This window comes from Macaca fascicularis, chromosome 12, assembly GCF_037993035.2.
Source record: "Macaca fascicularis isolate 582-1 chromosome 12, T2T-MFA8v1.1".
Taxonomy (NCBI): Eukaryota; Metazoa; Chordata; class Mammalia; order Primates; family Cercopithecidae; genus Macaca; species Macaca fascicularis.
In genome coordinates this window covers 89,772,450-89,784,144 of record NC_088386.1, presented here as the reverse complement: position 1 = coordinate 89,784,144, position 11,695 = coordinate 89,772,450, and the positions used below count along the sequence as shown (strand labels likewise).

The window sequence follows — 11,695 nt, the reverse complement described above, 5'->3', positions numbered from 1 at the left end:
AACAGTTAATAAAGCGATAGCACGTTTTGAGAGAATTGACTCCAATTTTAAATTTTTAAAAAAGGTCCACTATAAGCAAAATGCTATCAAACAGCATCCAACACTACAGAGAATTCATTTGTGAAAGGAGGAATCAATGATGTAGCAAACTTTATTGTTTTATTTTAAGAAATTGCCAAGTCTACCTCAGTCTTCAACAACCACCACCCTGATTTGTCTGCAGCCATCAAAATTGAGGCAAGACTCTCTACCAGCAAACTTTACAACCCGGTGAAGACTCAGATGATTGTTAGCATGTTTTAGCAATAAAGTACTTTTTCTCTAAGGTATGTACATTATTTAGACACAGTGTTATTACACACTTAGAATAAAGTATAGTATAAACATAACTTTTACATACACCAAGAAACCAAAAAAATTAGTGTGACTCACTGTATTTCAATATTTGCTTTATTCCTGTGGTCTGGAAGTAAAACAGGAATGTCTCTGAAGTATGCCTAAACAAGAGATTTTACTTTTGACAAAAATTTTTACTTGACCCATTGTAGATTCCAAGAGAAACATTTTATTTTGTTCTCTTAAGTTTTGTTGAAAAATTAACTCACAGGACCCATATTTATGGCAGAAAAAGGAATATCTACTGGAGAAAAAGCATAACAATTATTAATGTGTAAAGGGGAGGAATCACAGAGCAATTTACTTCTCCCCTCATGGTGTGTGGAAGCTTGTATGCTGTCTTGAAGTTACAGAAATAATAGGAGCTCAGAGTATGACCAAAATCAGGTTATAATGGCAAGACGTGTTATGGGTGAAAGAGAAGAGGCTTGGCTTGTAAAAGTGGTTTTGTTATGAATGGGAAGCCTCACAGGTAGTACTTTTAGAGAGAACAACAATAAATATTTTCACTAGACTTTTAGAGGTATCAGAATCTCAATGAATCTTTTCCAAATCTGAACAAGGGAAGGCTTGGCTGCATCAATGTAGATTTTCTACATTTGTAAATCTCCCCCACAAAAAACAGCTTTACAGGGCTATATCTGTTTGCTGGTTCTTGAACAGTCATCTCAAAATATGTCAATGAAATATATTTTGAGGAAAAATATTTTTATTTCCTTCACAGTCATAGTTAAAATAAGAAAATAAGGTAAAATAGCTAGAGCCAAAATATTTTTCAAATAACACAACATAGCGTTTTATCTATCTCTCATTATAGTCTTACAAAGAAGAAAGTTGAAATGGAATATTATGGCATTATATTTTAAGGCACATAGCTATTTTGTTATAAAATGCTATATATAATTTGACATATATGAGTACATTAAAATATCAAATTTTAAAAAATCACAGATAAGATGAAGCTAAGTGTATCAAATATTGAAGGTAAATATCTGGTTTTGTAATTCAGCTGGAAATTTGATAGAGCTAAGCATTTGGAGAAAAAATGGTAGCTTACACTTACACTTCAAATAAAATGCATATTTTAGCTTTTGAGTAAGTTCTATCAACTAAATTGTGCCATATGATTCCGTATTATAACCTTAGAAATTCCCATGAAGTCCTTCCCTACTTTTGGCTGCTCTGTTCACCATTTTCTCTTTTTGTCCCAATTCAAACAGCACTATCTCATTTCTGTTCATTATCTTACAGTACAGAACCCAGATAATTATTGCCTTTTTTAGGCATTTATTGAAATGACATTAATAAAGCTAACGCATTATTTTAAAAGGTTATGCTTTGGCATTAAACTGAACAATGATCTCTACACACCATAGGAAAACTGCAGTACTGACTATTTATGAGTTTATTGTCTGCATGAATCTATATTTTTTCCCCAAACTTAATTTTTATTTTTTTCTAATGCTGCACCAAAAATTTTATCTATTAAAGAAATTCAGTGTGAAACTGACTCTGCTTCACATTTGCCTTTGTGAACATAATACAGAAAAGATAAGAACTATTCATTTTTTATCACTTAAGATGCTTGATCTTTGCCTCCTCATAAATTATCATATTCACTCCAAAGAGTTTATTGCTCTATTTTAATATGCCAAGAACAAGACAGCTGTAAATTTTCTTTTAAAAAGACATTTTTTCATTCACAATAAATATATTTGTCATAAAGTGATAACATTCATGCTAGTATAAACTTCTGGGATAACAACTTTTCTCCTGATAATAAATGCTGGCTGAGCTTTGTTGTGTGACTACTTATGAAAAGGATATTGAGCAAAAGATCTGAAGAGTCACCTCACTAAAAAAGATATACGGATGGCAAATTAGCATATTAAAAGATGCTCCACATCATGTCCTTAAGGAATTTCATGTTGAAATAAAAATGAAATATCATTACACATGTATTAGAAAGGCAAAAATCTAAAATATTGATACCATCAAATTCTGACAAAGATGAGAAGCAACAGGAACTCTCAGTCATTGCTTATGGGAATGCAAAATAATACAGCCTCTTTAGAAGTGAAAATTTCCACTTTAGAAGTTGGAATTTTCTGAAAACTAAACATACTCATATCATTTGATCCAGCAATATTATATCTTGATATTCACCCAAATGAGTTAAAAATGTGTATAGACAGAAAACCTTCACAGAGATATTCATAGCAGCTTTATTCACAATTGTCAAAACTTGGAATGAATCAAGACAAGATGTCCTTTAGTAGGTGAAATAATAAATAAACTGGCATATCCAGGCAAAGAAACATTTTTTTTCTGTGCTAAAATGAAACGAACTTTCAGGAACAGAAAAGGCATAGAGGAAACTTAAATGCATATTATTAATTCTAGGTGAAAAGAAGCCAATCTAAAAGGGCTACATATTGTTTAATTTCAACTATATGATATTCTGGAAAAACTAAAACCGTGGAGACAGTAAAGATATCAGTGGTTGCCAGCATTAGTGGGCAGGAAGGGATGAGAGCACAGAAGATTTTTTAGAATGTGAAACAATTCTGCATGCCACTGTAATAGTGGATACATGCTATTATACATTTGTCAAAACACAAAGAAAGTACAATAGCAAGACAGAACCCTAATGTAATCTATGGACTTGGGTGATAATGACGTGCATGTAGGCTCAATGATTAGAACAAATGTACCACTCTTGTATGGGATGTTGATAGTGGAGGAGGCTGTGTGGTGATGGGGACAGACAGTAGATAGAAATTCTTCTGTCACATTGGCTGTGAACATAAAACTTTTCCAAATAATACTTATTTTTGAAAAGTACATTAAGTGGGATAGTAGAAAATAGCATCTAAAGAAATGTTACTAAACCAAAGAAAAAGTCTGTATTTATCCATATCTTGTGAAATACAAAAAAAAAAAAAAAAAAAAAGACTGCGGTTGCTTGACTTAGATGTTAAAAATAAATATGGATATTTCATAGCCATCCTTTAAGTGCTATAGTCTTAGGAGCAATTATTCACTTCTTCCAGAGATTACTGAAGATGAAATGAGCACACATCCCTTGATCTTTGGCCAAACTTTAGTCAGAGACCTTTGGTATTGGAGTTGGCAGAGTGATACAGAGACAAAAAAAGTTTAATGTATCTAACAGTTCTCTACTTTATTAATGATTGAATTTTTTTTTTAATTTGGGGAAACTGATGCCTTGAAAAACAATCATTAGGCTTTCTAGATATACAAAAACAAAGCAAACAGAAATGGAAATGTTTCAGAACACTGTACAGTTATATAAATTACTGCTTTAGTGATGAAGAAAACAAACAAAACCAAAATTATCACCAATACCACACAAAAGCACACGCATGCATATATTCAGACACATGAACACATGAACACACACAAGTATGAGGCACACAGTGTGAAGACATGGCAAGTCTTATTTCAGTAAATTAGTGTACACTTGAGATAGATGGACCAAAACTGAAGAGCAAGAGGTTAATAGAGTAGACACTTCAGCATTGGTTCTTCTTCCAATTTTTTTTTTTACTTCTGAAGAATCAAGGTCTGGAAGCCCAGTGACATCTTGAAGCTAGTAATAAGAAGGTTCCTGGGTGATAATATGTGTCCATAGTAAGGAAGGTGACTAGCTTGCCTGACTCTTTATATACTCTAGTTCTTTAATGACACCCAGAAGACTGTATGAACATCTGGATTGTAATTTTTGAATGGACTTTACTTTCTCATGATAGTGACTTTTGAAAGTTTGTAGTGGTTACAAGGTTCTGGAAGGAGACTCATGAACAGGGGATATTAACATGTGATAGCCAGAAAGAGAAAAAAAAAAAACCATGCTGGACTGGTTATTAAAAATGACTAAATTCGAGGTGGCGGGCGCCTATAGTCCCAGCTACTCGGGAGGCTGAGGCAGGAGAATGGCGTGAACCCGGGAGGCGGAGCTTGCAGTGAGCTGAGATCCAGCCACTGCACTCCAGCCTGGGTGACAGAGCGAGACTCCGTCCCCCCACCCCCCCCCAAAAAAAAGACTAAAATGACTGATTTCTGGGGATTACACCCTCCCCGCCCGCAACACACACACATACACAAATAAAACCTGTAGAGAAATGGACATTAGGGGCTGTGTTTAGGAGGAGGTGAGAAAACTAATTGCAATTTGGACATTCTTGTTATTCATGCTCTTTTAAAAAGATTTTGTTTTTTTAAAGTCTAAGCTGATAAATTGGTCAACATAAATTGAATTTATATTCACTTGGTTAAAAAACCAAAAATACCAGTGCTAACTTTCTATGACTAAGTAGAGGTGTTTTGTGGCTTTTTTGTTAGTGTTTGTGTATTTCTAGTCATGTATACATTTGATGATTGGACTTAAAAATAAATTCACAAGGACTGTATGATGGAAAAATAAGTTTATGAATTAAGCTACTTTTATTTAACATTATTCCTTTTCAATATTTTTTTCAAGGGCTATAGAATAAGTTTAGGGTTTTACCTTAGGGAGTATTGGGAAAGTAGAATTCATCATTACTCACTTAAAGAAGACTACTTACTTCGGTTACTGGATTTCAATGGATACACTTATAGAACATCTATTTTATAATTACTAAAAACTGTTTCAAATTGTTCTGGGGTATTTTATGTAGTCAACGTAAAAAAGTAGAAAATTGAAACAACTACTTAGGTAAGTAAAGCATGCCTCTTGACTCTCTTCTGAAATGACAACAGAATTTCCAATAATATTGAAATGTTTCATTTTTCTAGTATCAATTAGAGTGACTTGCATCCAGTTTATTCACATAGAAATGTCCATTTTCCTTACGTTTTAGACATATATAATTACATATTTTCTTATTTTTTATTAAGTTTATAATTTGTAATTTTGTAATTTAAGTTGGATTATGACCATTAATGTAGCTAAATACCCTCCCTAGAAATATATTATGAACATATATATTTACCCAATATAGGTTTCTTTTAAAAATTCTAAATAAATGTATCTACATTTCTCTCCAAATTTAAAGTGCCACAGGACATGGAAACAGGAAACAACAAAAAATCTAAGGCAAAAATATCCAGCCAGTAGTCAAATAGTGTTACATTTCGAAAATCTACCAATTGCTTTTGGATACTGCATCTTTCATCTAATGATGAATGTGGTTATTCTTAAGCCAATTCAATTAAATCCAAATATAAAAACTAAAAATTAAATTCACTGCGTAAAACTGCTTTGAGACTCCCGATCTTTGGCATGACATACGGTTTTCAGCTGTTTAAATTGCTTATATTTTTCTTTGTTCATATTTAACGTGAATAATAATACTGACCCACTTCAAACTAAAATTCTGAGGAATAGTTCACAAACTCAAAACTTTTGAGATTTTATTAGACTTTCTAATAGATGTTTAGATAATTTTAATAAACTCATATGTCTTTCATTATTGTTAAATATTTTATCATCCTATGTTCTGAATGTTTTGATAGACACTATATTAAAACCATAATAAATGTGTAGTAAAATTATAACTGTAAATTTCAAAACAAAATGCTACTTCAATGTCATGTTTATCTAAGAGTGTAATAAACTTTCAGTTATTTAGCTCTATCATGCTAGGAAATAATAATCTAGTGTCAACAACTACATTTACAAGATTTATTTTATTTAATCATCAGAAATATAAAATAATATGGTAATTTATTACCATTTCATATATGAAGAAATCAAGCTTCTTTAAAGCAATAATGATGGAAGATACATTAGACATCTTCTAATTCTATCCTACATAGTAACATCTAATAGTTGGTCACTGTGGAAATCTGCAATATTTAAAAAATGTTTACTGTCTTTCCTGTGGGAAAGACATCCTCTCATCTTCAGCTTTGTCCTTTCTCACGCACATTGATCTCAAGCTTTGCCATTGAATTGCTTTGGCCAGTGAATTCTGATTGGGAATACCATGTGCCACTTCAAAACAAGAGCTTCCAGAGTTTTTTTTCTTGCTTTTTTTTTTTTTTTTTTTTTTTTTTGTATTGGAAAAGCAATGCCCCAGAAGGAGGTTTCTCCATTCTCCAGGTCAAAGAATAAAAATAACATGAAACAGAATGGCAGTTCATCCATGATGGGTATATTGTTCAATCAGCATGCTACTCAAGGGACTGCTAGGTGAGGTACAGGGAGGAGAACACACATTTTCTGTTGTAAGCAACAGAAATGTGTAGTGACTCTTTGTTACTACAACATGAGTTAGTCTAAGATGATATACAATCATAAAGATTCTGATTGGATGCTTTCAACAGTTGTTTGGGGAAACTCTTACCTCATGAGAAATATCATGATATTTTAAATAACTCTAAAGGATATTCTACTTTGTTAACTGATATTCTCCACTTTCTAATTTCCATACCTTTAGCCAACTTCCTTATTTGAAAGTTTTAAACAATAATATCATCTATATGACTATACTTTAAATATTTGATTACATCTTATTCAAGGTTTAACATGAATCATATTGTTTACAGATATGCCAGATTTTGCTAATTCTCATAGTGAGAATCAAAATTATCTATATAACTCATTAGCTATATTAAGAGGCTAGTACATTGTTTTTATTAAAAAACAAAAACAAACAAAAAAAACTTTACTCTTTCAGGAGACTCTTAACCAAGAAGATTAAAAGTTGCAAATAAAACTTTGTTGTTAATTCTAGTAACTTCATGAGACTTAACTACTCTTTCACATAAACCATTAAAGTGCCAGTTTACCTTAACAGATGCTTTAATTCTCTCACCTCAAAATTCTCACCTTATTCTGCCATCAGTCCTAAATTATTAAATAATTATTATCACCTAATTCTGATCAATCCCCCTACATTTGAACCACCTTAAATCAGACTTCAAAATCTCAGTAAATATCCCAACATTGCCCTTTCTTCTCTGGGATGCTCCCTACACAGAATTACAGAATGATAACCTATTCATCAACAGATTGGGTGATGCCTTGGGAGTCCAGTGTTTGGCAATAAGATAGATAAAATACTTTCAAAAATGTCTCTCTAGCTGTTTGGGCCTCTGCATTTTGCTCACTCTGTCCCTCTACTATGAAGAGACAAGCAGAGGAGTTTAAAAATATTTTAATATTACAGTTAAACTGTGACTTAATGCCTTGAAATGTTATTCCAATTTTAATCCACAAGTAGTACATAAAAGAGAAAATAAAATCACATTTAAGTTATTACTATCAAGTTCTTTCTTTGCCAATATTGAAAACATTAACTTAGCCTCTTTTATTCTTGATAATATGTTAGGAGACTCTGGAGAGGAGCAAATGAACAAAGTCAGATTACCAGAGAAGAAAAGAATAAAGAGCAAAAGAAATATAAACAAACTAAAAAGTTAAAAAAGAGGTTATATATTTTAAATATCAGACAGTGGAAAATGAGGCTAAATGGGGGTATTAGGTGTGCAAAATTTACCTCCACTAAAATACCAATGTTTGGAAGACTGTTATTAGGATCAAAAGTTTTTTTATAACTTATTTCATCTTCTTTCTGCACCCTCATCCATCCACTAGTTAACAAAGAGTAAAACAATGTTGGGTCATCCAGTTCTTTAATATAATAATTTAATAATGGCTATGTTCTCAAACATTCTCTCATTGGGATCAAAATCCTTAATTATTTGGATAGTTTTTCCTTCACCTGCTAAGTTAGTCTTACCTTGGTACTTTGCTGTTGACCCTTTCTGATTCTCTTTATCAAGAGCTGCGATCCCTATGCTACAAAAGAATCATAGGCAGTTCAGCGAGTTAAACTTCACAGCCTTCCTTTGCTTGATCATGCTGTGCTATAAAATTGCTGTTACCGAACCGCAGACTTCTCTTGGTTGTAAAGGGAGTGTTCTCTTTTCAGGTCCTAAATGGACAGCAGGGCCAATGACTCCTCTTTTCGCCCCCAAAAGTTATTTTATTTATCTAACGCATCATTCTCTTTTCCAAAAAGTGAGAAATCAGGACTCACATAGAATACTTATCTCTCTTCCTTTCCCCCCAATACCTTCAAGCTGGGAAATCAACTGACTTTGCTTCCACTCCTTTATTCTTTTTGCTTTGCAGAAACAGGTGAATCCTGATGCCTCTCCTGCTACAGGAAACCTGAATTACTGGAGTCCTCTAAAGTACATTTATTGATATGGTAAAGGAGAATAAAGAATTTGGGAAATCCATTCTTAAGACAACAGCCAGACATTCAAAGCTATTGTTTCATGTATAATCTGATTTGAATGTCAAAAAATATATATTGCTTATGTATTTCTTTTTGCATTCCATCTGCAACACATTTTAATATTCCTTTAAGTAGAGAAAGTAGGGTAAGCCAGAGCAATGGCCAGTACTCAGGAAATCGAAATGGTAAGACATTATAATTTTAATATCAGTCACTTCCATTAAAAGCTTATTAAAAGCTCACCATATCTACCATTGAAAAATTATTCTTTTTGCTTAATTTACTATCACACTTAATACATTTCTTAGTTTTTAAAATTAAAAATAGTAGATATTTTAAAAGAGTAATACAAGCTTCATAATGAAATGCATTACTTCTCTCTTTTAACCTAACAAAATCCAGAAACAATTTTCTAAGAAGTAAATACTATTTTCTGTTTTTAAATAATTAAGGTGAATGCATGAATTATAAGTTCACTTGGGTGTGTTTTGATTAAGGAACACACCCCTTAAGCCCACTCCTCAGAGAACATTTTCATCAACCTTAGAAAATTTCCTTATATTCCTGTAGGATCAATTTTCCACACTCCAGAGGCAAACAGTGCTCTGATTTCTATCATGCCATGTTACTTCTGCCTCTTTTCTTAAAATTTATGAATGATTACCTAAACTACGAACCAGTACCATTTATATCTGATTCCTTTCACTTACATAATGCTTTTGAGTTTAATCAAGATTGCCACATGTGTTAGCATTTCATTACTTTGTAATGCTGTGGATTGCTGTAAATACCATCCACTCTTCCGGGCCATGGGTTTGGCGTCCTTGGATTTAACCAACCAAGAGTAAAAAATATTTGGGAAAAAAAATGTGTCTCTACTGAACATGTACAGATTATTTTTCTTGTCATTATTCACTAAACAAAGCAATATAACAAGTGTTTACATAACATTTACATTGTTTTAGATATCATAAGTAATCTAGAGATGACTTTCAATCTATGGGGGCAGAGTCAAGAATGGGAGATGAGTGGAGGTCTGAGCATCACAGCGGCCCCCTCTTTTCTCTCCCCACCTTTACCGGTCTGCTCAGCTCACAGAATACCTTTCCACCATGACTCCCTCAGCAAGTTCCTGCTGAAACAAAGCATCAAGCAGATGTACATGTCCCTGCCTCAGGGTGAGAAAGTTCAGGCCATGTGTATCTGGATCATTGTGACTGGAGAATGACTGCACTGCAAGACCCATACCCTGGACGGTGAGCCCAAGTGTGTGGAAGAGTTGCCTGAGTGGAATTTTGATAGCTCTAGTACTTTCCAGTCTGAAATCTCCAACAGTGACATGTGTCTTGTGCCTGCTGCCATGTTTTAGGACCCCTTCCACAAGGACCCTAACAAACTGGTGTTCTGTGAAGTTTTCAAGTACAATCGAAAGTCTGCAGAGACCAATTTGAGGTACATCTGTAAATGGATAATGGACATGGTGAGCAATCAGCACCTCTGGTTTGGCATAGAGCAGAAATATACCCTCATGGGGACAGATGGGCAGCCTTCGGTTGGCCTTCCAATTGCTTTTTTGGGCCACACAGTCCATATCACTGTGCTGTGGGAGCAGACAAAGCCTATAAGAGGAATGTCTTGGAGTCTTATTACCAAGCCTACTTGTATGCTGGAATTAAGATCGCAGGGACAAATGTTGAGGTCATGCCTGTCCAGTGGGAATTCCAAATCGGATCCCATGAAGGAATCAGCATGGGAGATCATCTCCCGTTTCATCTTGCATCATGTATGTGAAGACTTTGGAGTGATAGCAGCAACCTTTCATCCTAAGCCTATTCCTGGGAACTGGAATGGTGCAGGCTGCCACACTAACTTCAGCACCAAGGCCATGTGGGAGGAGAAAGGTATAAAGTACATTGAGGAGGCCATCAAGAAAATAAGCAAGTGGCACCAGTACCACATCCGTGCCTATGATTTCAAGAGGCGCCTGGAAAATGTCTGTTTCCTAACTGGATTCCATGAAACTGATGGCAGAAGCGGCCCATCTGGAGCAGCTGCTGCCATGATGCTGGCTGCAGTTGGGGAGGCACCACCTGGGCTCTGTGCTCCATGGAGCAGGCAGGAGCCAAAAACAGGTGGGATCTCTGCCCCCTCCTGAGTTGGAGGGGTGGGAGCTCCACTCTTCCAGGTGCAGCTGTATCCTCCCAGCCATGACTGCAGACCCAGGCATCATTGTACTCTCAGGAACCTGGAAAGCCCCCTTTCCCCAAGACTCAGAAGTGCCTGCTTGTGCTACCTGGCCTCTCCTGGCTCCTGGTGCCCACTCCGATTTTGGAGCAAAGTTGATGCTGAGCCCAGGCACAGTTGCGCCCTGACTGGGTGTGTGCACACTTGGGGCAGTGCTGACATGCCAGGCTCCTGCAGCCTTGGGCCCCTCTGGACTATGGGCACCTGTGAACTCAGGAGGGAGGCCAAGAGGCATGAAGGAAGCTCCACTTGGGCCTGCAGGCACCCCTCGGCACAAACAGCCTGGATGCCATGGGTGCCTTGCATGGCAGGTTGATGGTGGTAGGAGGCAGACAGGCTTCTGGAGGGGAAGGGTTGGTTCCCTGGTGAAGCCCCACCTTCAAGCCAGAGAAGGCCTGAAGCATGGGGGCCGGGCTGCTAGTTCTGCAGACCGGAATGAGAACTTATGGTGCTTTTTCAGCTGCGCATGGCCACCCATGGAACCAATCAGCATGCACTTTCTCCACTCTGAAGCCCATAAAAGCCCTAGACACAGCTAGACTCAGGCAGACAACAAGATGACCTGAGGGCAACTAGGAGCTGCTCATCCTGGGTCTCCTTTGGTTGTATCTTTTATACTTGCACCAGCAATTAATTATAGTTCCAGTAGCTCCACAATTTCATCAACATTTGGTAGTATCAGTTTTTTACTTTAGTCATCCTTGTGAGTTCGTGGTGATAGATCAACTCTGTATGACATTATAGTTTTAAAGTTGTATTTTTCTGTTTATGAATAATGCTGAAAACATTATCATATATAT

At 35.6% G+C, this 11,695-nt stretch overlaps 1 pseudogene; it reads left to right on the top strand.

Moving 5' to 3' along the window:
* The first annotated feature begins 9,763 nt into the window (after nucleotides 1-9,763).
* On the top strand, nucleotides 9,764-10,806 carry LOC102118474 (glutamine synthetase pseudogene; annotated as a pseudogene).
* Nucleotides 10,807-11,695: the final 889 nt, after the last annotated feature.